Source organism: Lutra lutra, chromosome 9, assembly GCF_902655055.1.
Source record: "Lutra lutra chromosome 9, mLutLut1.2, whole genome shotgun sequence".
Lineage (NCBI taxonomy): Eukaryota > Metazoa > Chordata > Mammalia > Carnivora > Mustelidae > Lutra > Lutra lutra.
This window is the reverse complement of record NC_062286.1, coordinates 16,067,310-16,092,951: the sequence shown is the minus strand read 5'-3', so window position 1 is coordinate 16,092,951 and position 25,642 is coordinate 16,067,310. Positions and strand designations below refer to the sequence as shown.

General features: G+C 38.1%; 1 long non-coding RNA gene across 2 annotated transcripts; it reads right to left on the bottom strand.

The window, feature by feature from the left end:
• Positions 1 to 568: 568 nt before the first annotated feature.
• LOC125110004 (uncharacterized) lies at positions 569 to 24,003 on the bottom strand. 2 transcript variants are annotated; one of them, XR_007130410.1, is made up of 5 exons: positions 23,795 to 24,003; positions 13,078 to 13,310; positions 8,365 to 8,495; positions 3,054 to 3,145; positions 569 to 1,566 (listed from the first exon to the last, which is right to left on the bottom strand). It is a non-coding gene; the product is annotated as an uncharacterized LOC125110004 (long non-coding RNA). The 2 variants fall into 2 exon arrangements; XR_007130411.1 differs by lacking the exon at positions 23,795 to 24,003 and adding an exon at positions 22,136 to 22,238.
• Between the last annotated feature and the right edge of the window lie 1,639 nt (positions 24,004 to 25,642).

The following is a 25,642-nucleotide window of genomic DNA, read 5'->3' as shown; positions in this document are numbered from 1 at the left end:
ACTCATTCAGTGGACAAGGCAGGAGACCTCAGGTTACAAAGCAGTGACATAGTTCTGACCTCTCTTCCATTCACTGAGGATGCAGTTGAACAAATACATAGAGCATTTATGAGAAAAGCTAAGTCCTTCGGAATGGTTCTGGGAAAAGTCTGAGTTGTTTGGAGGAAGAGTGCCATCTTCAAGACATGATGCATTAATTGTACCTTGAATTTCTTATAACTAGATAGAGTGGCAACCTTCCCTGGCCTTCATCACCTGGCTGGATAAGCGTGTCCCTCTTCTGTGTTCTGACAATGCCCTGGATATACCCTTAATTACACCACTTTAAATTATTTAAGGTTATTATTTTTTAATCTTCTTTCATCACAAGACAGTGAACATCACAAGAACAAAGACATTGTTGGCATTTGTATGGTTTTCAGTTTTCAAGGTACGCCTCAACAGAGTTTCTAAGTGGGCATACTTTCTCATCCCTGGTAGATAGTGTTTAATTTTCTGGTATTCCATAGGCCAACTGGTAATTAATTCAGTTGGTAATCAGTAATTCTAATTGCTTGACTGGTAATTAGGTAATTCAAAGATTACCATACCTGGACTCTGCCGCAAGACCTTGTAGTAAGTCAAATTGTAATGTAACGCTGAATTCCACTAGTATTGGGGCTGGGCTCCAAAATGGAAGCCTTATACAAAATTGTGCACTGGAGTGGATTTGGTGTCATTACATAGGCTTCAAGTCTAATGTTTTCCAAAAAACATTGTCTCATGGGACATCTGAACCGCACTTCCCCCATCTGGCACCCAAGTGAGGTTTGCATGTTATTTCAGCCATCTGTATGTGAGATGTTAAAGAAACAAATTGCTTAGTGACAGCCATAGGCCCTGAAAGAATTCAAGCAGCTTCCCTGTTGCCTGTCTTCATGGGAGGGGGCATTGTGGGGGCAGCGTAACAGAGCCATTGAAGAGTCCAATGTATGTCTTAGACCGCGTACCCACATCCCCGACATGGACTCAGAAATTTTATTATGTTCCTTGCATGTTCCAGATCATTAAACCTAATCCCAGATCTTGTCCTTTTCTTTTTTCTTTTTTTTCTCTTGCTCCGAGTAGAACTTTTTAATTGCAACATTATAATGGATTGTCTGGATAGGAAGTATGTTTTCAACAGATCTTTCAGTTATGATCTTTCCATTTATCCCACTTAAGTAAAAGTTATAAAAGACACAGTTTCTTTTTTCTGGACTGCCTGTGTCAGTACAGACACTATGTCAGCCTGAGGGGGGCGGGGGGGATGGGAGAGAGAGAGATCAATAAGGTCCATGGGTATCCCCTGTGCAGCGCCAGCTTGTTTGAGCTGGTCATTATCTCCAGAGCTATAAGAAGACCTTTTGGAACTCTCCTGCCTCTTCTGCCAAGGCTCCTGGGATTAGAGACCAGCGGACAGAAATGCTCTGTTCTTTATTTCAGGGAGCAGACATAGATGGACTTTGGAGTGAAGAAATCGTATTTGTTGAAACCTTTGCTCAGAGTTATAAATCTATGTGCCGCGTGGCAGAGATGTCTCTAACTCTGGAACAAAGAACAAAGAGCATTTTAGTTAGTCACACTGAGGAAAATACCAAAGAAACAGAAACCACAGGAGGCTTCATAACATCCCCCTGCCTCCTCCCCTCCTGTCTTCTCTTTAACTCAAGTAGAGATTTCTTGGGGCGCCTGGGTGGCTCAGTCATTAAGCGTCTGCCTTCATGATCCCAGGGTCCTGGGATCGAGCCCCACATTGGGCTCCCTGCTCTGCAGGAAGCCTGCTTCTCCCTCTGCCTCTGCTGCTCCTCCTGCTTCTGTTCCCTCTCTCGCTGTGTCTCTCTCTGTCAAATAAATAAATAAAATCTTTAAAAAAAAAAAAAAAGTAAAGATTTCTTGGCACATTCCAGCTCCACAGCTAAGGTTTTGAAACAAGCTAGTATCAATAAAGCTAATATCTGAAACATCCCCCAGGCTTTACAGATACATTTTTAATGATGATGAATTTAGATCTTTCATAGAGTCATAAAACCCCAATATAGCCAAAAGCCTGGCAGTCATACTGTTTCACTTCACCACAGAAGTGAGGGAGTGACTAAGATCTGATGTCACAGAACCCCCTCAGCCCACAACTCCTATTACACCAAGAAGGATTCTTTAAAACATTTATCTGATTCATAAACATAATAAATTTTCTTGCCTAAAATTTTTTTTAGGTTATTTAAATTCCAGTTAGTTAACATACAGTATATTAGTTTCAGGTGTACAACATAGTGAAAAAGGAAAACACTTTCATAATCTACCACAACACATTTTGTCCACCATGCTCTGCAAGCTTAAAGAAAAACTAACATGCTAAATCCTACAGAATAAGAAAGAAAAGTGTGGGTTTCTACTTTTGATGCTTCAATCCTGAATTTTGCAACTTATGATATAAAACATCAAAGCATGCTTGGACGGGGCCTTTGTGTGAGATAGGAATAGATTACAATAGGTGTGAAAAATTGTGAAATCGAGCCAGCTCTAAGGAGTGTGCATAGCGTGACATGCTCTATACAGGTCCGGGCAGTGCCAGGAAAACCCTGCACTCATAATTGGCCAAATCCTGTTATCCTCACTTGCAACACACAGCCCATATCCAGTGGAGGGATTCCAGAGGTGTGTGATATTGTGCTTGAGTTCTTAGCACAGACACTGAAATTCAGGCAATTAAATGAGAGAGAGCGATCTAGAGTGGGTAAAAACAGAGTGATGGAGGTTTGTGGACTTATGTTGATCTTGCACTGATCGGGGCTGCCTTCAAAAGCCACCAACCGCCCTGCAGAGATAAAGAGGCAGATCTAAGGAATATTATGTCAAGTTATCCGGGCTCAGAAAGGAGTTCTGGTGTCAAAGAGAATGAGCTAAGTACTAAGCCAGGTTCTGTTGGCCTTAATTCCATGTACTTATTGAGATGATATTTGGTCTGGAGTGTTCTTAAATTGCCCTGTAAACTCTGCGGACCCTGTGGGACATCTGAAGGAAGGTCTACTTACCAGTCAGAAATGGCTCCCTGGATCCAGGATTGACGGCTACACACTCTTGCCTCATTCATCTTGCTTTCCATTGCATTCTTCAATTTCCAACTCTGAAATGTAAAAGAAAAACAATTGACACCTCTCCTGGCTTTGTCATCTGCACAGTGAGAGCGTCGGTTGGATGGGGTCATCACAGAGAACTATCTCCTGCTCTACATTCTTTTTTTTTTTTAAAGATCTTTTTTTTTATTTATTTATTTGACAGATAGAGATCACAAGTAGACAGAGAGGCAGGCAGAGAGAGAGAGGAGGAGGCAGGTTCCCTGCTGAGCAGAGAGCCCGATGTGGGGCTCCATCCCAGGACACTGGGACCATGACCTGAGCCAAAGGCAGAGGCTTTAACCCACTGAGCCACCCAGGCGCCCCTCTCCTGCTCTACATTCTAACTCTCCTCTGCCTGGTGGTTCTAAAGATTAAGTCTCCTGCCTCAGGCAAGAGTAGTGTGGTTACTGCTCCACACCAACAGGGCTGGCCTGTTGAAAAAGCTGCACTGTTTACCGTCTTAAACCAGCCACCTTATCCCTTCCTTATGCCACAGCACGGATGACCCATAAATCCACTGAAACAGCCCCCCTTTAATCTCAGGCCCAAACTGCATCACCTTCAAATCTCCCTGGGAACAGAGTTAAACCAAATCAACAGTAGTGTAGAAAAATAACTGCCCCCGTAGTAGCTCAAGACCCCAGGTGAGTCAGGTCATATCTGACCTCTCCCCTGAGGCTCTGGCCAGCTCAGGGTCTGAAATGGAACTGACCGAGGGAGACTGAATTCACCAAAGATCAAGGATGAAAAGGTGAAAAAAACAAAGATCCATCCCCAAACACCAAAGAACACCATTCCTGAGTACTACAGAGGCATTCAGTAGAATCTTTGCTATAGAATCAGAAAAATCACTCATAGGAACTATGTGAGGACATCCCATTTATTCCCCTGCTTTCAAATAATTAACAAGGTTTCACTGAATCACTTCTGCACGCTCAGACAGGTACTGGGATGGAATCCACCCCATAGCATTTTTTTAGGACTTTAATTATCTCAAAGTATCCTTTGGTAATCTTTTTCAGTGTCTCACCTACATCAGCCACCCAGTTAATATCTAACCTAAGTCCTTCCTGCCACTTATTGAAACCACTTATTTTCTTTAATACCTTAGGACATATGGGAGAATAGCAGATATCCTTTTATTGGAATCTTCTCTCAATGTGTGAGCTTTCCTTTTGTTTTGATTCCAGCGAACAGAACATGCAGGAGAGAATCTCAAAGAACACAGACTGTTTAATTCTCCAAATAATAAAAAGAATCGGGACTAAAGTTTATGTGTTTGACTTTTCCATATATTATTTCCATATTTCCAATATATTTCCATATATTTCCAATATATTTCCATATATTCAATTTCTGCTTTTGTAACATAAATATATTACTTAAACCAAAGATTATAAAGGTTCAAAGGCTAATATATGCAAAAAACTTATCAATAAAGATGCTAGATAGAGTAATAATTATTTACTTGTCTTGATGATGAAGTCCAAAGAATAGTGGTAAAATAATGTTGGGAGGATGTGGAGAAATTGGAAGCCTTGTGTATTGCTGGTGGGGGCGTAAAATGGTGCAACACTGGGAAACAGTTTTGTGTCCCCTCAAAATAATTAAACACAGAATTACCATATGATCCAACAATTCTGCCACTAGGTATATACCCCAAAGAACTCAGTGCAGGGATTCAAACAGACATTTATTTACATTTAGAACAGCATTATTCACAGTAGTCAAAAGTGAAAACAACCCAAATGTCCACCATGGAAGAATGGAAAAGCAAAATGCAGTGCAGGCATATAATGGAATATTATTCAGCCTTAAAAAGGAATGAAGTTCTAGGGCGCCTGGGTGACTGAGCCCGCTAAGCATCTACCTTTGCCTTAGGTCATGATCTCGGGGTTCTGGGATTGAGTCCCAACTCAGGCTCCTAGCTCAGTAGGGAGCCTGATTCTCCCTCTCCCTCATCTATCTTTCTCTCTCTATCTCTCAAATAAATAAATAAAATCTTAAAAAAAAAAAAGGAATGAAGTTCTGACACATGCCACAACACGGATGAACCCTGAAGACATTATGCTAAGTGAAATAAGCCAGACACAAAAGGACAAAGATTGTTATGACTAGTGTCACATATGTAAGTGCAGTCAAACTCATGGAAACAGAAAGTAGAATGATGATTGCAGGGGTTGGGGAAAGGGAATAATGGGGAGTTGTTGTTTAATGGGTACAGAGTTTCGGTTTGAGATAATGAAAAAGTTCTTGAGATAGACGGTAGTGATAGTTGCCCAGTAATGCAAATGTGTTTAATGCCACTGAACTGTATATTGACAAACGTTAAAAGGGTAAGTTTTATGTCATGTATATTTTACCACAATGCAAAAAAAAAAAAAAAAAAAGAAGAAGAAGAAGATAATGATCACTACATGGCCCCCACTTGGCAGAGGATATGGGGGATACAAACATTTAAGAAAAGATTGGAGAGACTGGACAATATATCAAACAATCCAGTCAAATGGGCAGCACTCTGATTGGAGGCTTCTCTGAGAAGTGGGAAGAGGTACTAGGGAGGGTGCGGGATCAGAATGTCCAGAGAATGTAGGCGTCATGGACCTGGACTGGACATAGGTCTTCGAACGGACACAACCAAAGCCTTAATTAATTTTAGACCTAGGAAGAATTTTCCCAGCAATGACTCCTCCAGTTTCTATCTTGGAAAGCACCCATTTTCCTCCTGTTCCTACATGAAACCCAGGAATCCTATGCAATATTGTGTAGTGCCTTCACACCAAGGGTCTGCCCGGAGAGCTACAGACAGGCCATCTTCAACACCCGTTTGAAATGGGGGATTGGGAGAGATGGCACAGAGAAAATCAGAAGGCTAGGTATTGATTGACACATTATTTGGGGTCAACTGAGATAAGTAGCAGTAAACCATTAATGTCTGTATTCTCCTGTCTGTGGTGCTAAAGACGAAGTGTCCTGCATCAGGCAGGGGCAGTGTGATCACTGCTCCAGGTCAACAAACCGGGCTATTTACTGTCTTAGACGAGCTACAGAGGTACCACCTTGGTACTCTAAGGACACACCTGCTCTGAGAAGCTCTGGTTTGGTAATGGCAGAAAAAGGTTATGGTGGTGGATTTTATAAAGAGTGGTGACATCAGACTGAGTGATATAATGGGAAGAGCATGGACTTAAGTGACAGACAGACATAAAATCAAGTCTCAATTCTGTCACATACTGCCTTGTGAATTCGAAAATTACGTCACTCTCTCAGCTTCTGATATAGCATAATAATACCTATATCACTGGGTTTGTAATAAGATGGTGACAGTTTATATAATGTCCCTAAAACAGAAAGGGCCTTTAACAATAAAAAGAAAATCAGAAAAAAGAAAGAAAGAAGAAAAAGAAAAAGAAAGAAGAAAGAAAGAAAGAAAGAAAGAAAGAGGTTTTTAGAGAAGGTAGTTGTGATTGGTTCTAGATTATAATAAGAATAGCTAAAGTACTGAGAACTAACATTGTCCCCAGGACTGTTCTAAGAACTTTACATTTTGAACTCTTCATCCTTGGGAAACTCCTATGAGGTAGGGACCATGGTTAGCCCCACTTTACATTTACACTTTACATTTGAGGAAAGAGAGGCAGAAAAAGAAAAAGAAACCTGCCAAATGTCACAGAGTTCATAAACGTTGGCACCAGAGTCCAAACTGTGACAATATAGACCAAAATGATATTTGATAGCCCCCTAAGGAACAAATTCACTGTGCATTAAAAACTATAACTTTGGTTTTAATAATGAGATGACCAGAGGAGACATAAGAAAATGTACCTTTAAATCCCCATAGCAAATCATATAAAGGTTATTTTATGGTCATACTAAGTTTCTATCCCCAAGGAATTTTAAAGATAAAGATAAGAAAGAAACATATATCACCATATCATATTAATAAGACACTTTGTTTTTTACACATAGATATTAAAATATTTAAAGGCAGAAATATACAGATTTTCACTGCTTAAGGCTTTCACATTTTTGATAATTTTAGAATTCAAAAGTTTTAATATGGCTATAGTTCAATATGTACATTTTTCTAATTAGTAATGAAAAAGAAATAAATTACCTATTAAGAGACTTTCACAGGTAAAATTGTACCTCAAAAATACCAGACATATTATAGAGGAATGTGGGGTTGCTTTGGCTCCTTACTCATTACCCAGAAATGAGTTACAAAAAGAAAAGTATGTGCCAGAACACTCCAAAATCCATGGAGAAATGTAAAGATGTTCTGCTGGTCTGTGATTGGCATAAAGCACACAATGTCAGTTCTTATTACAGAAGTCATTTAACAAAGAACTTTACGAATTAATAGGTCAGTTAGCAAAAAATAAAAGAATATTATAAATCATCAGTACTTGTGGAACATAGGAAACTTCATAGCCCTGAGTGCCTTTCTAATGAAACAAACAAAAACTGAACGACATTCAAGATATTAGAAAAAGAACCCAAAATAAAACCAAGGAGAGTAGAAGGAAGGAATTAATAAAAAATAAAAGCAAAAATAGATAAATTAGAAAATGTTAACATGGTTAAATCAAAATTCCATGGTAATAATTTTGATTTACCACATTAGGGGAGTAATTAATGGTTTAAGTACCTGTGATACTCTTGAGTAACCATCAGTTTCTTCTCTATTGCCAAGTAGCTCAGTTTCTTCTCTCTTGTCAAGTTTTTTCAAATAAAACTGAATACCCACTCCTGCTTAAAACAACAACAGTAAGTTAGGAATGGAAGGGAACTTTCCTAACTCGATACGGCATATCCACCAGAAACTTTAATCTCCTGTCTTATTTGGGCAGGTACGAATGAAGCGCATTTCCCACTTAAGTGTTAGTCCAAGACAAGAGTTGTTGGGCAGCAGGAAGCTCCCCTCCATATGGCCTCGCACATATTCAGAATCCCAGCGTCTCATGGCACCATCTCCTAGAACTTCATCGCCTTTATCCAGGCTTCAAAAAGGATGATGGAAGAATATAAATGGGTCTGGCATGAATATTGTTCACATTGCACTGGAGAATTTAGTCACCTAGCTCTACAGTGAGAGAGGCAGGGTGATAGACTCTACCCATCTGGCCAAAGGGAAAACTGGAAAATTATTTCAGTAGACAACACTCGCTGCCACGGTCAGCTTCTCTGGCTTCATGTATCTACACATGCCCTTCTTCCTACTCACCTGCTCCCCAAGAGAGAGGACACCAATCCCAGGCAGGTACTGCATTCATCTCAAGGTTCAAGAACTCTGAGTGCTGCACAGTCCAATCCTCAAATATCAACTTTGTTCATTATGGGGGGATGACCTATGAACTAAAAAATATTAACCACTCCTGCATACCCACCCACCTAGAACATGTTAACAGAACACGGAAGGACATCAGCAATTAAAAAAAAACTTTCATTTTAGAAGAGAGAGAATGGGACACACACCAAATCTCACCCAAAACACAAAATTAAAACCCTGATCCATCCATATCCAAACATGAAATATCTAATCACAAAAGACTGAACCATGAAATAGTAAAGGGCACTTTAATAAAAATGGTTTTTAATTATGTATTAGGAAGGCCTCCTAAATGCAACACAACATCCAGAAATCTTAAAGTAAAAAATGAAGTTTATCCTCCTAAGAATGTAAAATTTCTGTATCTCAAAAGTTACCTTAAACAAAAGCAAAAGGCATATTTAACAAATATTTATAAGGTAAGTAACAATTTGCTTACTATCTCTAATATCAATGGGGGGAAAAAAAGGCAAACAACCCAAAGTAAAAGTAGAAATTTTGCCTTCTAGATAGGAAACTAATTGGAGACAGCCATGTCCCCTCTTTCCACAACCGTCTCTATCCATCTACTCCAAGCTTTAAATTACTTTATTGAGTATGAGAATACATATCTTATTCTGTAAAGTCAAAGAGAAATTTTTAGCTAGTCAAAATTATGAAAAAATTCCTGAGAATCTAAAAATACACAGAATAAATTTGAAAAGGGTAAGTGCAGCCTGAAATTTGTCCTGGAGCCTTTTGGAAAGTATGTCACAGAAGACAGAAGAATCACCAGGGCTATCTCAGGCTTTCAGGTGGTAGAAGTTGGGTGCTAAGAGGAGGGCTTCAACGCACATGACAGGGAAATGAGTTGGGGTACCCACACTGTGCCGTGGGTAACCCATTCCCCTCCTCCACATCCTCCACAAACATTCAGGTCTGTCTTTGGGCAGGGGCCATGCTGAAGGCAGCAAAGCCTGAAAATGCCCAGAGGGAATGACTTTGCTCAGAATATTGGCTTCTAAGATATCCCACCCAGCATACATCCCATCTTTTTCCCATTCATCCCGAAAACATGCAGAGCACAAACCTCAGTAGCTACTTCTCCACCTCTCTGAAGGCTGGCTGTTGGACCAGAAAGATAGAGAGTCCAGATAGGGGATCCAAACCAAAAAGAGGAGCGCATAGGCAAAATCACCAACATCTGGCATGAAGCCACCATGAACAATAGTTAACAACCCAACAGAAGAATTGTAATTACGGAAAATTAATGGAATGATAAGAAAAGGCCTTTAACACAAATTTAGTGTCTTCAGACATAGTGTGACATCACAGTAAGGAACTGTCTGCTATAAAACAAACCAAACAAAAATCTTAGGGAAGAAAACGTGACTACTGAAATTAAAAATTCAGTAGGTAGGAATAGAAGAATGGGCCCAGCTGAGAAGGAAATTAGATACCTGGAAGACAGCCTAGGAATGAAGCATGGGTGAAAAAAAAAGATGAAAATTTAAGAGACATGGAGTAAAGTTCTATAAGTCATAGTATCTACCTAATGATGAATAATGAGGATAGAAGAGAGAGAGAAAATCTGAGGAAATTACAGGATAAAATTTCCTCTTACAGTTGATGAAGCATAACTCCTCATATTGAAATGGTTCACAAAATATACAGCAGGATCAAAATAAATAACCAGGGGCACCTGTGTGGCTCAGTTGGTTAAGCACCTTCCTTCAGCTCAGATTAAGATCCCAGGTTCCTGGAATCAAGCCCTGCATCCGGCTCCGTTTTCTGTGGGAAGCCTGTGTCTCCCTCCCTCACTCCCTCTGCTTGTGTTCTCTCTGTCACTGTGTCTCTCTCTGTCAAATAAATAAATAAACCTTTTTTAAAAAGATAAATAAATAAAATAAAATAAAATAAATAACCATACACATGCACACACACACACAAAAGGTAATGTACAAAGGTAGTGACAGTTTGTAACATTAAATAGACAGTCAATATGCTAAGCACGAGAATAGCTACAAGGATAAAGAGAAGCTGTGGAAACTTCCAGAGAGGGTGAGAAAATGACTATTCACAGTAATTCTAATCAGATTTGGCATTAGGTGTTTCATCAACAGTGTAGGGTGAAAAAAAGACATCGGACAGTATCTTTACTTTGCTGAAAGCAGAGAAGCTCAAATCTAAATATCTATATTCAGACATATTATTATTGAAATGTGAGAATGACCTAAGATCTTTTTCAAATACCCCGAAAGTCAGAGTTTTAACAACTCAATAGGTGCTGTCTGAAAGTTAAGAGAACTACTAGAGAATATTCAAAGAAAATGAATCCAAGACTCAACAACAAGCTGCAGTAGTTAGCAGGAAAATAATATAACCATTTTTTTTCCTGTGGGATGCAATTAAAAAATTATTTTTAAAAAACAAAATTTTGGTGCCAAACTTCAGATTATGTCAACATGGGATATGGAAGATGGAGGCAGGGATGCTGGTAAAGAAGTCAGGAAAATAAAAGCATTTGAAGATTCATCAAAAATGATCAGTAGATAGTGCCTAACTTCAGACGCAGTTAGAACAACATAAATTTAACAACTTATGATAAAAATTTAAGCATAACCTCTAGAAGCATAAAAATAAAATGTGTGTGGTTTTCAAAGTAGTAAATGAAAGGAGGAACAAAGAAAATCCTAGTAACCCATAGAAAGGCTGAAGAGGAAATGAGAGAAAGGATGGTAAATGGAAACACAAAATGACATGGTGGGAATAGGTCTAAATACGTCCAAATAAGGATAAAAACAACTGGGGTAAGTTTTTTTTATAAGAGATAAATTAGGTTGGATTTTAAAAATCCAGCCATGTGCAGCTTATTAGAGAATGCCAAAACTATGATTACTCCAAGTTTGAAAACTTACTCCCAGCAACTACTAACAGAAAGCTGCTCACAGCCCGATCAATATCACACAAAACAGAATTGAAAGTCAGAAAGATCACAAGTTTAAAAAAGGACATTTCACAAACAGAGCTACCCTACAGCCTAGCAATTGCACTACTGGTATGTACCTCAAAGATACAGATGTAGTGAAAAGAAGGGGCACATGCAGCCCAATGTTCATAGCATAATATCCACACTAACCAAACGTAACTCCTTCTGTGGAAGGAGCCACGATGCCCTTCAACAGATGAATGGATGAAGATGTGATCCATATACACAATGGAATACTACGCAGCCATCAGAAAGGGTGAACATCCTCCATTTGCATCCACATGGATGGGGCTGGAGGGGTGATGCTGAGTAAAATAAGTCAATAAGAGAAAGACAATTCTCATATGTGGAACATAGGAACAGCACAGAGGATCACAAGGGAGGGAAAACTGAAAGTGAAGAAATCAGAGAAGGAGACAAACCATGAGAGACTCTGGATTCTGGGAACCAAACTGAGGGTTACAGAAGGGAGGGGGGGCGAGAAGATGGGGTAACTAGGTATTAAGGAGGGCACATGTTGTGATGAGCACTGGGTGTTATGTACAACTAATAAATCCTTGAACACTACATCACAAACTAATGATGTACTATATGCTGGCTAACTGAACATAATAATAAAAAAAAAGGACATTTCACATTGTTAAATAATTCACCATGAAGATATAATAATCATCAACTTAAATGTTCCTAACATCATTTGGGAGTACATGAAAAATTGGTAAAATCACAAAAGGAAATTATGAAATCCACATCTGAGAGGTCTGTTAAAGTCTCCCACTATGATGTATTATGAGTAATAATAAATATAGAATACTTACATAAGATAATTAACAAGTTTATGCTAATAGATGTGCATAGAACTCATAGTCAACAGAGAATACATAATTTGTTCATTTGCTCAGTTAAAATTTACAAAAATTGGTCCTATAGAAGTCCACTAAGAAAATTACAATAAATTTTTAAAAAGATATATAGACTTAAGTCAATTATCATATAGTTTCACTTACTTGCAGAACATAAGGAATAACATGAAGGACAGTAGCAGAAGGAAAGGAAAAGTGAAGGGGGGAAATCAGAGGGAGAGGCGAACCATGAGAGACTGTGGACTCCGAGAAACAAACTGAGGGTTTGGCGGAGGGAGCGTGGGGTGAGCCTGGGGCACGTATTGCATGGAGCACTGAGTATTATACGTAAAAAAAGAATCTTGGAACACTACATCAAATACTAATAAATATATTGCATGGTGACTAACATAACATAATAAAAAAAGATAAATAGAAATACATAGACCACTTCATTGAATATAGTATATTAAAACTAGAATTTTTTTAAAAACTTGAATCCATGCATCTAGATATTTTAAGTCACTTCTAAGTAATTGATTGGTAAAGAAAATGTCAAAATTGAAATTTCAAATTGTTTAGAAATGAGTAAAAATAAAAGCACCCCATATCAAAACCTATATGTTTTGTTCATGGACACATGTATATATGATTTCAAATGCATTACACATTAACCTAAGAAGCTAGGAAATAAACAACTCAAATAAGCCCACAGAAAGTAGAAAGAAGAAATAAAAATAATAAAAGCAGAAATGGGTAAAATAGCAAACAAATAATTCCATCTCTTCTACCTCCTACCTCATTTCTTCTCTTTCTTGTAGCAAAAGTCTTCAAAATAATCATCTAACTGTCTCCAGTTGTTGTCATCCATTTTTGTAAACCCTTCCAACCAGGCTTCCATCTTCAACAATCTGCCAAAATTTGTCTTGCTACGGCTACCACTTGTACATTTCAACTTTAATTTTATCTGACCCATCAGTAGGTTGATCACGTACTTTTGAGAGTAAGGAGATTGCTATTAATTATTATACCTGAAAAAAGACATAAATTGGGGCATATGATCACTCCAAATATCAGCAACATTTAGTTGCTGATCAGTGCATGGCATACAGTGCTTAAAAAAAAAAAACCAATTATCGAATAGATGGCATTTACAGCTCCCCAAACTCCCTCTCCTCTTTTTTTTTTTTTCCAATTGAATATAATAAAAGCCTTTCACAAGATTAGCCAAGGAAAAAAGAGAAGCCACAAAAAACACATTAGGAATGAGTGAAAGTTGTAGATGCACATATATAAAAGATAAAAGGAAATTATGACACTATAACAAATTAACACTAATCCACTGGAAAACCTAGATAAAATGAATACACTTCCTGAAATACAAATGATTAAATTTGACCTAAGGTGGAATAGAAAACCTGAAAAAATCAATCATTGTTTTAAAAAAAACATTTCTGAGGGGCACCTAAGTGTCACAGTCTGTTAAACATCCAACTCTTAGTTTCAGCTTAGATCATGATCTCAGGTCATGGGGTAGAGCCTTGGGTCAGGCTCCATACTCAGTAAGGAGTCTGTTTGAGACTCTCTCACCCTTTGTCTCTCCCACTGCTTGTTTTTTCTCTCTCTCAAATAAATAAATCTTCAAAAGAAATTAAAAATAAATAAATAAATATTTCTCAGCTATGCTAGGGGGAATAAAGAAAGTGACCTGCATACATGCTGGGGGCCAATGTAACAGGACAGTAAGAAACTCCTTACGGAAAAGTGGGAAAATTACATAGCGGAAAGAATTTTTTGTAATCCAAGAAACCAGGTTCAGTTTCATATTTCCTGATTTCAAACTATATTTTAAAGCTACAGTAATCAAAATAGTATAATACTGGCATGAAAAGAGGCACATAGATCAACAGAATAAAGAACCCAGAAATAAACTCACGCATAGAGTAAGGTCAATCAATTAACAACAAAGGATCCAAGAATATACAATAAGAAATGGGATAGTCTCTTCAACAAGTGGTATTGCAAAAACAACCTCAGGCAAAAGATGAAACTGGACCCCTATCTTACACAATACGCAAAATGCAACTCAAAATGAATTAAGGACTTAAAGTTAAGATCTGAAACCATAAAACTCCTAGAAGAAAACATCAGTGGTAAGCTCCTTGACATTGATCTTGGCAAAGAGCTTTGGAATTGACACCAAAAGCAAAGGTAACAAAAGTGAAAATAAACAAACATCAAACTACAAACTAAAAAGCTTCTGTTCAGCAAAAGAAACCATCCAAAAAAAGGTCTATTTGCAAATGATATATATGATAAAGTGTTAATATCCAAAATATATAAAGAACTCACACAACTCAATAGCAAAAACAAACAATTTGATTTAAAAATAGGCAGAGGTAAAATAGGTATAAAACGGGTATTTTTCCAAAGAAGATATTCAAAAGGCCAACAGATACTTGAAAAGGTGCACAACATCACTAATCATTGGGGGAAAGCAAATTAAAAGCACAAGAAATCACCTCACACCTATTAGAATGGCTCTTCTCAAAAAGAAAAGAGGTAACAAGTATTAGCAAGGATATGGAGGGAAAGGAATCCTTTAGCACCATGGGTGAGAATGCAAATTGGTGCAGTTACTATGAATAACAACATGGAGATCCCTCAAAAAATTAAAAATAGAGGGGGGGTGGGGTTATGGATATTGGGGAGGGTATGTGCTATGGTGAGTGCTGTGAAGTGTGTAAACCTGGCGATTCGCAGACCTGTACCCCTGGGGATAAAAATATATGTTTATAAAAAATAAAATTTAAATTAAAAAATTGAGATCCTTTTGCTAAAGGAAAAAAAAAATTAAAAATAGAAGCACCATTTGATCCAGCAATCCTACTTCTGGGTATATATCCAAGGAAACAAAAATAGGATATCTAAGAGATACCTGCATTTTCATGCTCATTACAGAATTACTCACAATTTCAAAGATATGAAAACAACCTAAGCATTCATCAACAGATGAATGGATAAAGAAGATGTGGGATATATATATATATATATATATATATATATATATATATATATATGGGAGAATTACTCAGCCATTAGAAAGAAGGAAATCCTGCCATTTGCAGCAACATGGATGGCATAATGCCAAGTGAATTAAGTTAGACAGAGGAAGACAAATACCACATGGCATCACTTGGATGTGGAATCTAAAGAGAAAGCCAAACTCATAGGAACAGAAAATAGAAAAGTGGTTGCCAGGACTGGGGCTCTTGGGGGAGGAGAGAATGAGGAGAGTCTGAAAAAAGAGTACCAACTTTTAGCTATATAATGAATAAGGTTCTTGGGTGCCTGGCTAGCTCAGTTGGTAGAGCATACAACTCTTGATCTCAGGGTATGAGTTCAAGCCCCATGTTGGGTGTAAAGGATTACTTAAAAATAAAATCTATAAATAAGTAAATAAGTAAGTAAATAAAATGAGTACAGATCTAATGTATAACATATTGACTATAGGTGGTAACACTGTATTTTATTATGAAAATTTGCTGAGAGTAGAACTTAAGTGTTCTCACCAAATATATTTATGTGATTATGAAGTATATACGTAACATTACAATCTATATTACATATATACTACATGTAAAAATATATGAGGTGACAGATGTGTTAATTAACTAGATGGGAGAAATCCTTTTACAATGTATGCACATGTATCAAATCATCACAAGGTACTCTTTAAATATCTTACAATTTTATGTCAAGTAAAACTTAATAAATCTGAAACAGAGAGAAAGAGAGCAGGTTCAAATACTGTCTCAGCCTCTTCCCAACTGTGTAACCTTGATACAACAGCTATCTTTGTAGAGGATACCCATCCAAGACAGCCTTCAATGTCATGACATTATCCTACTACCTCAGGCTGATGTGACTAGTCTCCTCATGGAGAAAGCATTAGGAAAAGATGATCCAAGAGGTCATAGTTTCATCAATGTGTATTTCTTCAATTGTATTGCACTTGTTTTGTATTTTGAGGCTCCTATTTTGTTGAGCTCTGCTCCTAAATTCTTCACCCCGTAGGCAGATTTTAATCAAAATTTACAGTGGATTAGGGACATAGCATTGCAAAGCATTCCTATCATTCCAAAGCAATTTCAGCTCCCCTAATCTCACTTCTGATCTAATACCCCCTTAGGACAATGTAAGCAGTAAAACAAGGTAAAATTAGAATATTCCTCCCTCTAGCTATCTCCCTAAATGTTGCCCATGATGCTTTCCCTTGTCAAGGCACCATTGCTTGTCTATACCAAGTACCCTCCTGTTTCCCTAAGAATCCTCACATAGATGAATATATGCTGATATGGAAACATCAAAGCCAATATTCCAATGGTTTCAGAACCTGTCCCTGTTTTCAACCATTAGCTCAAAAAAGAAAGCAATGTGGATCAAGAACTTATAGTGAGATAGACCTATCAGGAATCTTTAAAAGGGTTGGGAGTTACTTAGAAAGCATATGAGGATTGTTAGTGAGACAATAAAATGGTGCAACTTCCTTGGAATGGAAGGCAATTTGATATTTGTCATCATTTACCAGCTGTGTGATGGTGAATTTTATTTTCCTTCCTGGCAAAATGGAACTCTTAATACCTGTCTCCTAGTTTTGTTTCAAAGATTAAATGTGATAGAGGGTCTTATATGTAGTTTGTACTTAACAAGTATTACCTTCTACCTTAATCAGCTTGGGCTGCCATAACAAATACCAAAGACTGGGCAGCTTAAACAACAGAAATGTATTTCTCATGGTTCTGGAGGCTGGAAGTCCAAGATCAAGGTGACAGGAAGATAATTTATTCTAAGTCTTTTTGTCTTGGGAAGGAAGGAGGGAGGAAGATGGTGGGGGTGGGTAAGCGATATAGATTGAGGGGAGGAGGAAGAGTTGGAGGGGGAGAGAGAGGAAGGGGGAAAAGATGACTCTGTGGTGTCTCTTTTTTAAGAGCACTAGTCTCACCATGAGGACCCCACTCTCAAGATCTCATCCAACCTTAAATATCTCCAAAAGGCCCCACCTTTAAATATCATCCCTTTGGAGGTTAAGGCTTCAACAAATGAATTTGGAGGGGACACAAACATTTCAACCATAGCATCACCAGGGAAGGAGAATTTAAAGAAAGGGAAAGATATTCGCTCAGACTTTGGATTCTATTGAAACAGATGTTAAGAAATTTATTCCAGGATTTCAGGTTTAAGTTGGTATTTCATTTTTAAGTTGGAAAATATATTCTAGGGTTTTCTGTTTATGCCCTAAAGCAAGAACACTATCATCCTACCTAGCACATAACAGGTTTATTATTCCTCTCAGAAGGTATGGGAAAGAAATATCCCCTCTGATCCATATCAGAGACAAGAAAAAGTTCAGGGATGGGGCCAAAAAGCCTAGTGGGCTTTGGCCACAGGATAGTTCCTATAATGCTTAACTAAAATTTATCTTAGGCTTTCTTGGCAAACTATCCAGGAGGTGGAAACACACCAGAGATCTTGCACACACCTGCCTTTATTCTGGTCTGAATTCAGTCACCTGAGTAGTAATGAGAATTTTCCATTAGAATGACTTACTTTAATCCTCAAATTCTAACTTTAAACCTTGCTAGGCTAAGCAAAAGAAGCCAGACACAAAAGAGTACCTGCTGTGTTTCCATTAATATGAAGTTCTAAAACAGGCAAAACTAATCTTTGATGCTAGAAATCAGGACTGTAGTTGCCTCAAGAAGGGCAGGAATTGAGTTAGAGGGGTCACCAGGGAACTTTCCAGAGTAATGGAAATATTCTATAGCTTGAGGGCTTACACATTCTTCAAAACTCACCAAACTGCTCTTAAGATTTGCTCATTTCACTATAAATAACATCTCAGTTATAAAAAGTGAATATATGAATGTAGGCTCTTTTGTACCAAGTGGAATATAATTATGAGAATTATGTGCATTTTTCCTTGGAAAGATCTGTCAGAAATCTAGATTCATGTTTTTATATAGTCTTCAGTAGCAAACAGGAGTATGGATGGGATAGAAGCCACGTGTTCCTCAGGAATTCTCCTGCATTTCTGTAGCCATCCATAAAATAGCAGTTCTCACTGGGAAGGGAAGGACAGTGGAAATAAACACTTTTTAATGGGGTATACTGGAGTTACCAGGCTAAGTTTTTCTAGTATAGATATGGACTATCACCCTACTTCACCCCCAAGGATTCTCTTATGATGCTCCCCCACCTTAAGAACCAGTCCAGAATGTGCCACTCCTTTAATGGGACTGTTGTACACCTCGGGGCTGCTGGATAAAAGCCTTTGATTCTATGAGGTTGAGTCATTCAGATAGACCAACCTCTGCCTCATTTTCTTACTGCCATCTCCCAACTTCTCAGGTACTCCTCTTCATTAACTGACAGTGATAAGACCTGCATCTTTCTCTCTATCCCAGTTATTATTATAATTCTGGATGATATTAAGGTTCATCTAAATAAGCCATCCAGAAACACAGACTTGGACTTCCATAATTCCAGTAGCTGTCACCTCTGCTCTACTTGGCTAAGTCATGCCTGGAATCTTACTAACCTCTGGAGCTGCACCAGATCCGAAATTCTGAATTCCATTATTCCATTATGGGACTTCTCATCCTCCTCTCCTGTGCCTTAATTCCCATTAAACCTACTTTTTGACTGCATAGACCTCTAGTTCTTTAACCCCACAATTTTTTCCCAGTCTATGAGGAACTTCTAAAGCTCCCTTGTCAACCTAATCTGTAATAACATGATTGGTTGTCTCAATTACTCTTTGCCAGTATCTTTGATACATTTTGTTAATATACTTTCCCTGCTACAGCAACTGTACAGTAAATCTCTATCCCAAGATCAATGCAAGATTATTGCTTATATATCTCCTTATTCTTTTGTGCACATGTCCCTAATGACCCTTTTACTTGCTTTTGGTCAGAAACACCTATTGACCCTATTACTTGCTTTTTTGGTCAGACTGCTCTCCAACCTCCTCAACAATTATTCCAAACATCTGCCATTATCCTCAAAACCCTCAGCTGATCACCTATGCTCCTATGTCATGGAGAAATTGAAATCATCAAGCTTACTCTACATTAGCTTCTTGTTTTTAGTCAGCAGTTTCAATGTATTCTCTAGCTCACATTCTCATTCATATCCATCCTTGGTTCTTTTCCCCAAATCTAAGAACATAAGGTAAATCTTAAAGCATCACAAAGTCATTGTCTAAACTTAACTCACCCCCTTCTGACTCCTCTGAGACTTTAGCAATCTTCTTTTTGTTCAAATATCAATCTCTTTCTTCTCACTTGTTCCTTCTCTTCAGTCTATAAACATGCTCATGTCAGGCCCATAATAAAAAACAAGTCATCTGGACCCCATCATTTAGTCTAGGACTGTTTATCTTATCACCATCTTATTAAGATAGTATTTTCTTTGTATAACAATGGCTCTGATTGGTAAATCCTGTGGATATCTTAAATCCCAATGTCACTGGACCAAAGAGAAACATTAACTGACTGCCCTAAAATAAACATTCTAAAACCGTAAGACCTAATAAACAAGGTTAGCAAGGTTGCAGGACACAAGGTCAACATAAAAAAATCAATTAGTTTAAAGATATCACCTTACACCTCTCACAATGGCTAAAATAAAAAAGACAAGAAATAATAAGTGTTGGTGAGGATGTGCAGAAAAAGTAACCCTTGAGCACTGTTGGTAGGAATGTAAATTGGTACAGCCACTGCAGAAAACAATGTGGATGCGCCTCAAAAAATTAAAAATAAAAATACCATATGATCCAATATTTCCATTACAGAATACTTACCAAAGAAAATGAAAACACTAATTTGAAAAGATATATGCACCCCTATTTTACTGTAGCATTACTTACAATAGTCAAGATATGGAAGCAATCTAAGTGTCCATCAATAGATAAACAGATAAAGAAGATGTGGCACACATAGACATACATATATACACATAAGCAATGGACTATTACACAACCATAAAAAAGGAAGATATCTTGCCATTAGAGACAACATAGATTGACCTAGAGGATATTATTCTAAGTGAAATAAGTCAGAGAGAGAAAGACAAATACCATATTATTTCACTCGCATGTGGAATCTAAAAAACAACGCAAACGAATAAACAAAAAGGCAGGAATCAGACTTATAAATACAGAAAACTGATGGTCCCCAGAGGCAAGGGGTGGGTGGATGGGCAAAACAGGTGAAGGGACTGGAAAATACTGACTTACAGTTATGGAATGAATAAGTCATGGAAATAAATGTCACAGCACAGGAAATATACTCAGTGATATTATAATAGCATTGTATGGTTGACAGATGGTAGCTACACTGTGGTGAGCATGATATAATGTTTAGAGATGTTGAATCACTATGTTGTACCCCATAACAATGTAACATTGTGTATCAACTATACTCAAATGAAACAATTGAAATTAAAAAAATAATTATTTCATTTATGTACAGGAACAATGCATAATCTAAAAATGAAATCTAGAAAACAGTCCCACAGAGTAGAATTAAAAGAATAAAATAATTAGGAATATATTCAACAAAGTATAGTATTTGTACACTTAAAATTATAAAACATAATTGAAAGAAATTAAAGAAGACTTAAATAAGTGGAAAGACACCTGACATTTAAGAACTATAAGATAGCATTATTTATTTTCAAGATTTTATTTATTTATTTGAGAGAGAGAGACAGAGAGAATGAGATAGGAGGGCTAGAGGGAGAAGCAGACTCCCTGCTGAGCAGGGAGCCCGATGCAGGTCTTGATCCCAGGACTCCACAATCATGACCTAAGCCAAAGGCAGTCACTTAACCAACTGAGACACCCAGGTACCCCTAGAAGACAGTATTATTAAGATAGCAAAACTCGGGACGCCTGGGTGGCTCAGTTGGTTAAGTGGCTGCCTGCAGCTCAGGTCATGATCCCAGAGTCCTGGGATCGAGTCCCACGTCGGGCTCCTTGCTCGGCAGGGAGCCTGCTTCTCCCTCTGCCTCTGCCTGCCATTCTATCTGCTTGTTCTCACTCTCTCTCTCTCTCTCTGACAAATAAATAAAATCTTTAAAAAAAAAAAAAGATAGCAAAACTCCCCAAATTTATCTAAAGACTCAATGCAGTCCATTTCAAAACCCCAGATGGCTTCCTTCTAAAATGACAAGATGACCCTAAAATTTATAAATACAAGGAAAGCAGAATAACCAAAACAAACTTAAAAAAGAATAGTGGATTTGAAGGACTTACAATTCTCCATTTCGAAACTTACTACAAAGCTACTGTAAATAAAACAGAGTTGTATTGGCATAAGAATAGACATACAGGGGCGCCTGCATGGCTCAGTGGGTTAAGCCGCTGCCTTCGGCTCAGGTCATGATCCCAGGTCCTGGGTTCAAGCCCCACATCAGGCTCTCTGCTCAGCAGGGAGCCTGCTTCCTCCTCTCTCTCTGCCTGCCTCTCTGCCTACTTGTGATTTCTCTCTGTCAAATAAATAAATAAATAAATCTTTAAAAAAAAAAAAAAGAATAGACATACAGATAGAGTAGAATTGAAAGTTCAGAAATAAATTCTCACATTTATGGTCAAATGACTTTTGACAAGGATGCCAAAAGATTCAATGGGGAAAGAATAATCTTTTCAAGAAATGGTGCTGGTATAACTGCATATGCAAATGCAAAAAAAAATGAAATTGAAACTTCTGGTTTCAGCCCTACTTACAGACAGCTTGGAAATCAGTCACAATCTTAAGTGAAAAAACTGAACAAACTAAAAATTAATCACCTTTCTTGGACTCATAAGGGAGCTGAGGTTGTGGGGCTAGCCACCCCAAAATCCAGACAAAGAATGGAATCCAGGGACACCTCCATGGCTCAGTCAGTTAAATATTCCACTCTTGATCTCAGCTCAGGTCTTATCTCAGGGTCATGAGTTCAAGCCCTGGGTTGAGCTGCACACTGGGCACAGAGCCTACTTAAAAAAAAAAAAAAAAAAAAAAAAAAAAAAAAAAAGAATGGAATCCAGAGAGTCCCTGAGATCTGCTTACATGAAGCACTAAAGCCATGCATCATTGGTAAGAACATTTTTGTGATAATTTCAACAAATTGCTGGAGCTGAGTGTGGACTACTATGAGCTCTTAGGGGGTCTCTCTTATTTTCAGGGGCTTTACTTCTCAAAACCCCACCAGGTTCTCATGGTGAAGAGCCAAGAAAGGTAACCTCATAGCTCCGACACGTGATGAAGAAATGTTCTCTCTCTCTCTCTTTTTTATTAATAAACCCAGAATTTCTTCCACAACAAAGTTTGTTTCTCCAGTAAGATTTTACCAGAGTCTTACTCTATCTGGGAAAAGTATACTTCCTTGATTCTAGTTCCTTCTACCTTTCTATCTTACTTAAGGGTTTGGGGGATTCTAAGAAACACTTGTGAAGGTCACATCCCAGGGACCCAGGCACACTAAAACACTAAGGTTTAATGATACAGTTATAGAACACTACCCCTTCCCAAAACCTCACCACCACAACCACAGACTCTGTCTAAGGAAGAGAAATCCCAGGACAACAGGGGAGACAAAAACAAAGACACTACAGAAATGTGAAGGCTCTGGCACCTACAGCTACAGAAAACATTAAACACAACCCAACTCCTAGTAGACCCACTTGGCTTCATTTATTTTAATCAATAAATTTACTCACTCTACCATAAACTCTCTTATTGAACATGTGATTAGTTACATGGCAAAACATGCCTAACCTCTCTAATACTTTTCACACTATGTAAATGACTATTACCATATCATTTAAATCTCTGCCTATCTTATCCCCCCAATTTTAATTGAAGTCCATTAAGGACAACATCTGTGTTTTACATTTCTGTACCTTCTGTGGGTAGCCTAACTCAGTGCTGAGTGAGTAAGTGCGTGGTTAAATGAATGAATGACTCAGCCTAAGATTGCCTTTGGAATGATAAGGGGGTCCTTTGGGGAGATACTGCAGTTCTGATTATTATTGCTCTGATAGAACTTTCTTGGTCCTGGACATCGCCTGCCAGGGAAGGAATGTGGCACAGTCGGGAATGGTCTAGAATCTGGAATTCTGGTTTTTAGACCTGAATGTGCCAGTAGGTAGCTATGTGGCCTTGGAGAGCTCAACTCTGGGCTTTTTGCAGATCTGTAAAATAAACATTCCTTTCAGTTCTATCATTCCAAGATTCTTGAAGCCACTGGTCCTTATTAAAATGAAAAGAATAAAAAAATAAACTCTGAATATAGAAAATGAATTATCTATTTTCTTATATCCTCTAATAGCTAGGACTTATTAAATGCCTGCTATTTTCACACACAGTTTTCACTGCATTACCTTTATTAACTTATTTATTCCTATGAGATAAAACTATTTTCTCCCTCTTTCACATGTGAGGCACAGAAAGATAATGTGACTTACATAGCTGGTAGCAGAATTAAATTCAGATCCAAGCAGTCTGGCTCTAGTAGCTGTGCTCTTGATTCTAATGCTTCTCCCAGGCTCAAGGGTAGCACCAGTCTCCTGCCCTTAGAACCACTGGCCTTGTCCATCACCATACAGTTCATTTGAAAGACTAACGTCTTGCATCTCTGGAAAGTGATCATTCAGAATGATACTGTGAGAGAACACCATTCCCAGAAGAGGAAATACATTTGTTAATGCTCTCATTTGGGGCAAGGGCCTTTGAAATATTGATATTTCTCCTGGATTGGGAAATCAACTTGTGGAGAGGCTTTTGACCTGACTTTTGGACAGAATGCTGTTCTTTTCCCAAAACCGTATCAAACATGGGGTTGAAAGGTGAGTCCTTTCATTGCAACATCTCCTATCTTCCTCCTGCTGAGAGGGTTCTGTTTGATTCAATGTCAGAGAAGTCTTCCTCTCTCTGTTCTTCTTCCACAGGAACTGGATTTAGGAAGCTACGATGCCACCTCTTTCTCCCATTTCTCAGCTCAGCTCAGAATTTTATCAGCTGTAAGAGACTTATTGAGATGCTTAAACAGCCTTTTTAAACAGACTCAGGAAGTAAACAGGAACTTTTCATCACTTGAAACATGTACTTTGAATCTAACAAAGTATACAGAATAACAGGTAAGATAAAGGTAATTCCAGAACTAACAAAGATTGAAGTCAACATTTGGTGTTGCTGGGCCTTCTTCCTGTTGTTCCAACCACATACTTCCCCCTCATTCCTCTTTCCAATTCTTCCCTTTTCTCCCCTCAATTCATCTCCCCACCTGTCTTTTCTTTTCCAAGTACCCAGAGGACTGTGTTATTGTTACATTTCTCCCTCCTAGGACATTGAGGAAAAGAGCGTCCTATAGGTGCATATAAAAAACCCTAGATACCTACATACGGATAGCATATATTTACACTTCGAGTTTCTTCATCCATATAATCATTCATACATGCATTCAACAGATGATGATTCAGTGCCTGCTCAGTCTAAACTCTCTTACTCCCACCTCCTCATACACCTGAGTATATACCTTAGGACAGACGTATATGTTTCCCCAAGGACATTGGATTTAGCTGGAGAGGCCCAAGGTAACAGAAATTGGGGCATATTCTCAATAGTTTGCCACTGATCATGGATTCAGGGTTTGATAGAAGCCAGGTCTACAGATGATAGCCTTGGAAAACCAGCTGTTTGGGAAAACGAGTAAAAGCAAAGATCTTCTTCTTTGGTGCTTTTAATGTCTCTCTGGAACTTTCTTTTGGAAATCTGGGAAAAGCTCAAAGACAGGGAGGAACCAAATAGTGTTCCTCTGTCAGTACTTATTATCTGTTCATTGAAGAAGCCCTGCAAGCTTGGGAAACTTTTCCATCGCTACCCCATTGACCAATGGCTCGTAGACTATCACAGCCATGAGATTATACATGAAGTATAATCATACCTCATAAGAGATACGGCTTTGGACCAACTCTATTATACCCCTCTGTTTATCAGGTTGAGCACCTTCCTGAGCATCCAGCCAGATGTTAGGTGCATTTCTGGTCCACTGGGTATTTACAACTAAGTTGGGAAAGCTAGACAGACATAAATCAGATAATGGATGCAACATGATAAAGTAGAAATGACCCTTGATTTGGAATCTTAAGTCTGGATATGGCTTTTAACTTCACCACTTGTTAGCTGTGAAATACAGTTAAACCCACTTCAGAATTGTTGTAAGTATTTGCTTTGGATGTTATATGAACTGTGGAGGAAAACAGAATTATTTTTAAGATTTTTAGAGAAGAATGCAAAGCAGGGTAGCTCTCCTT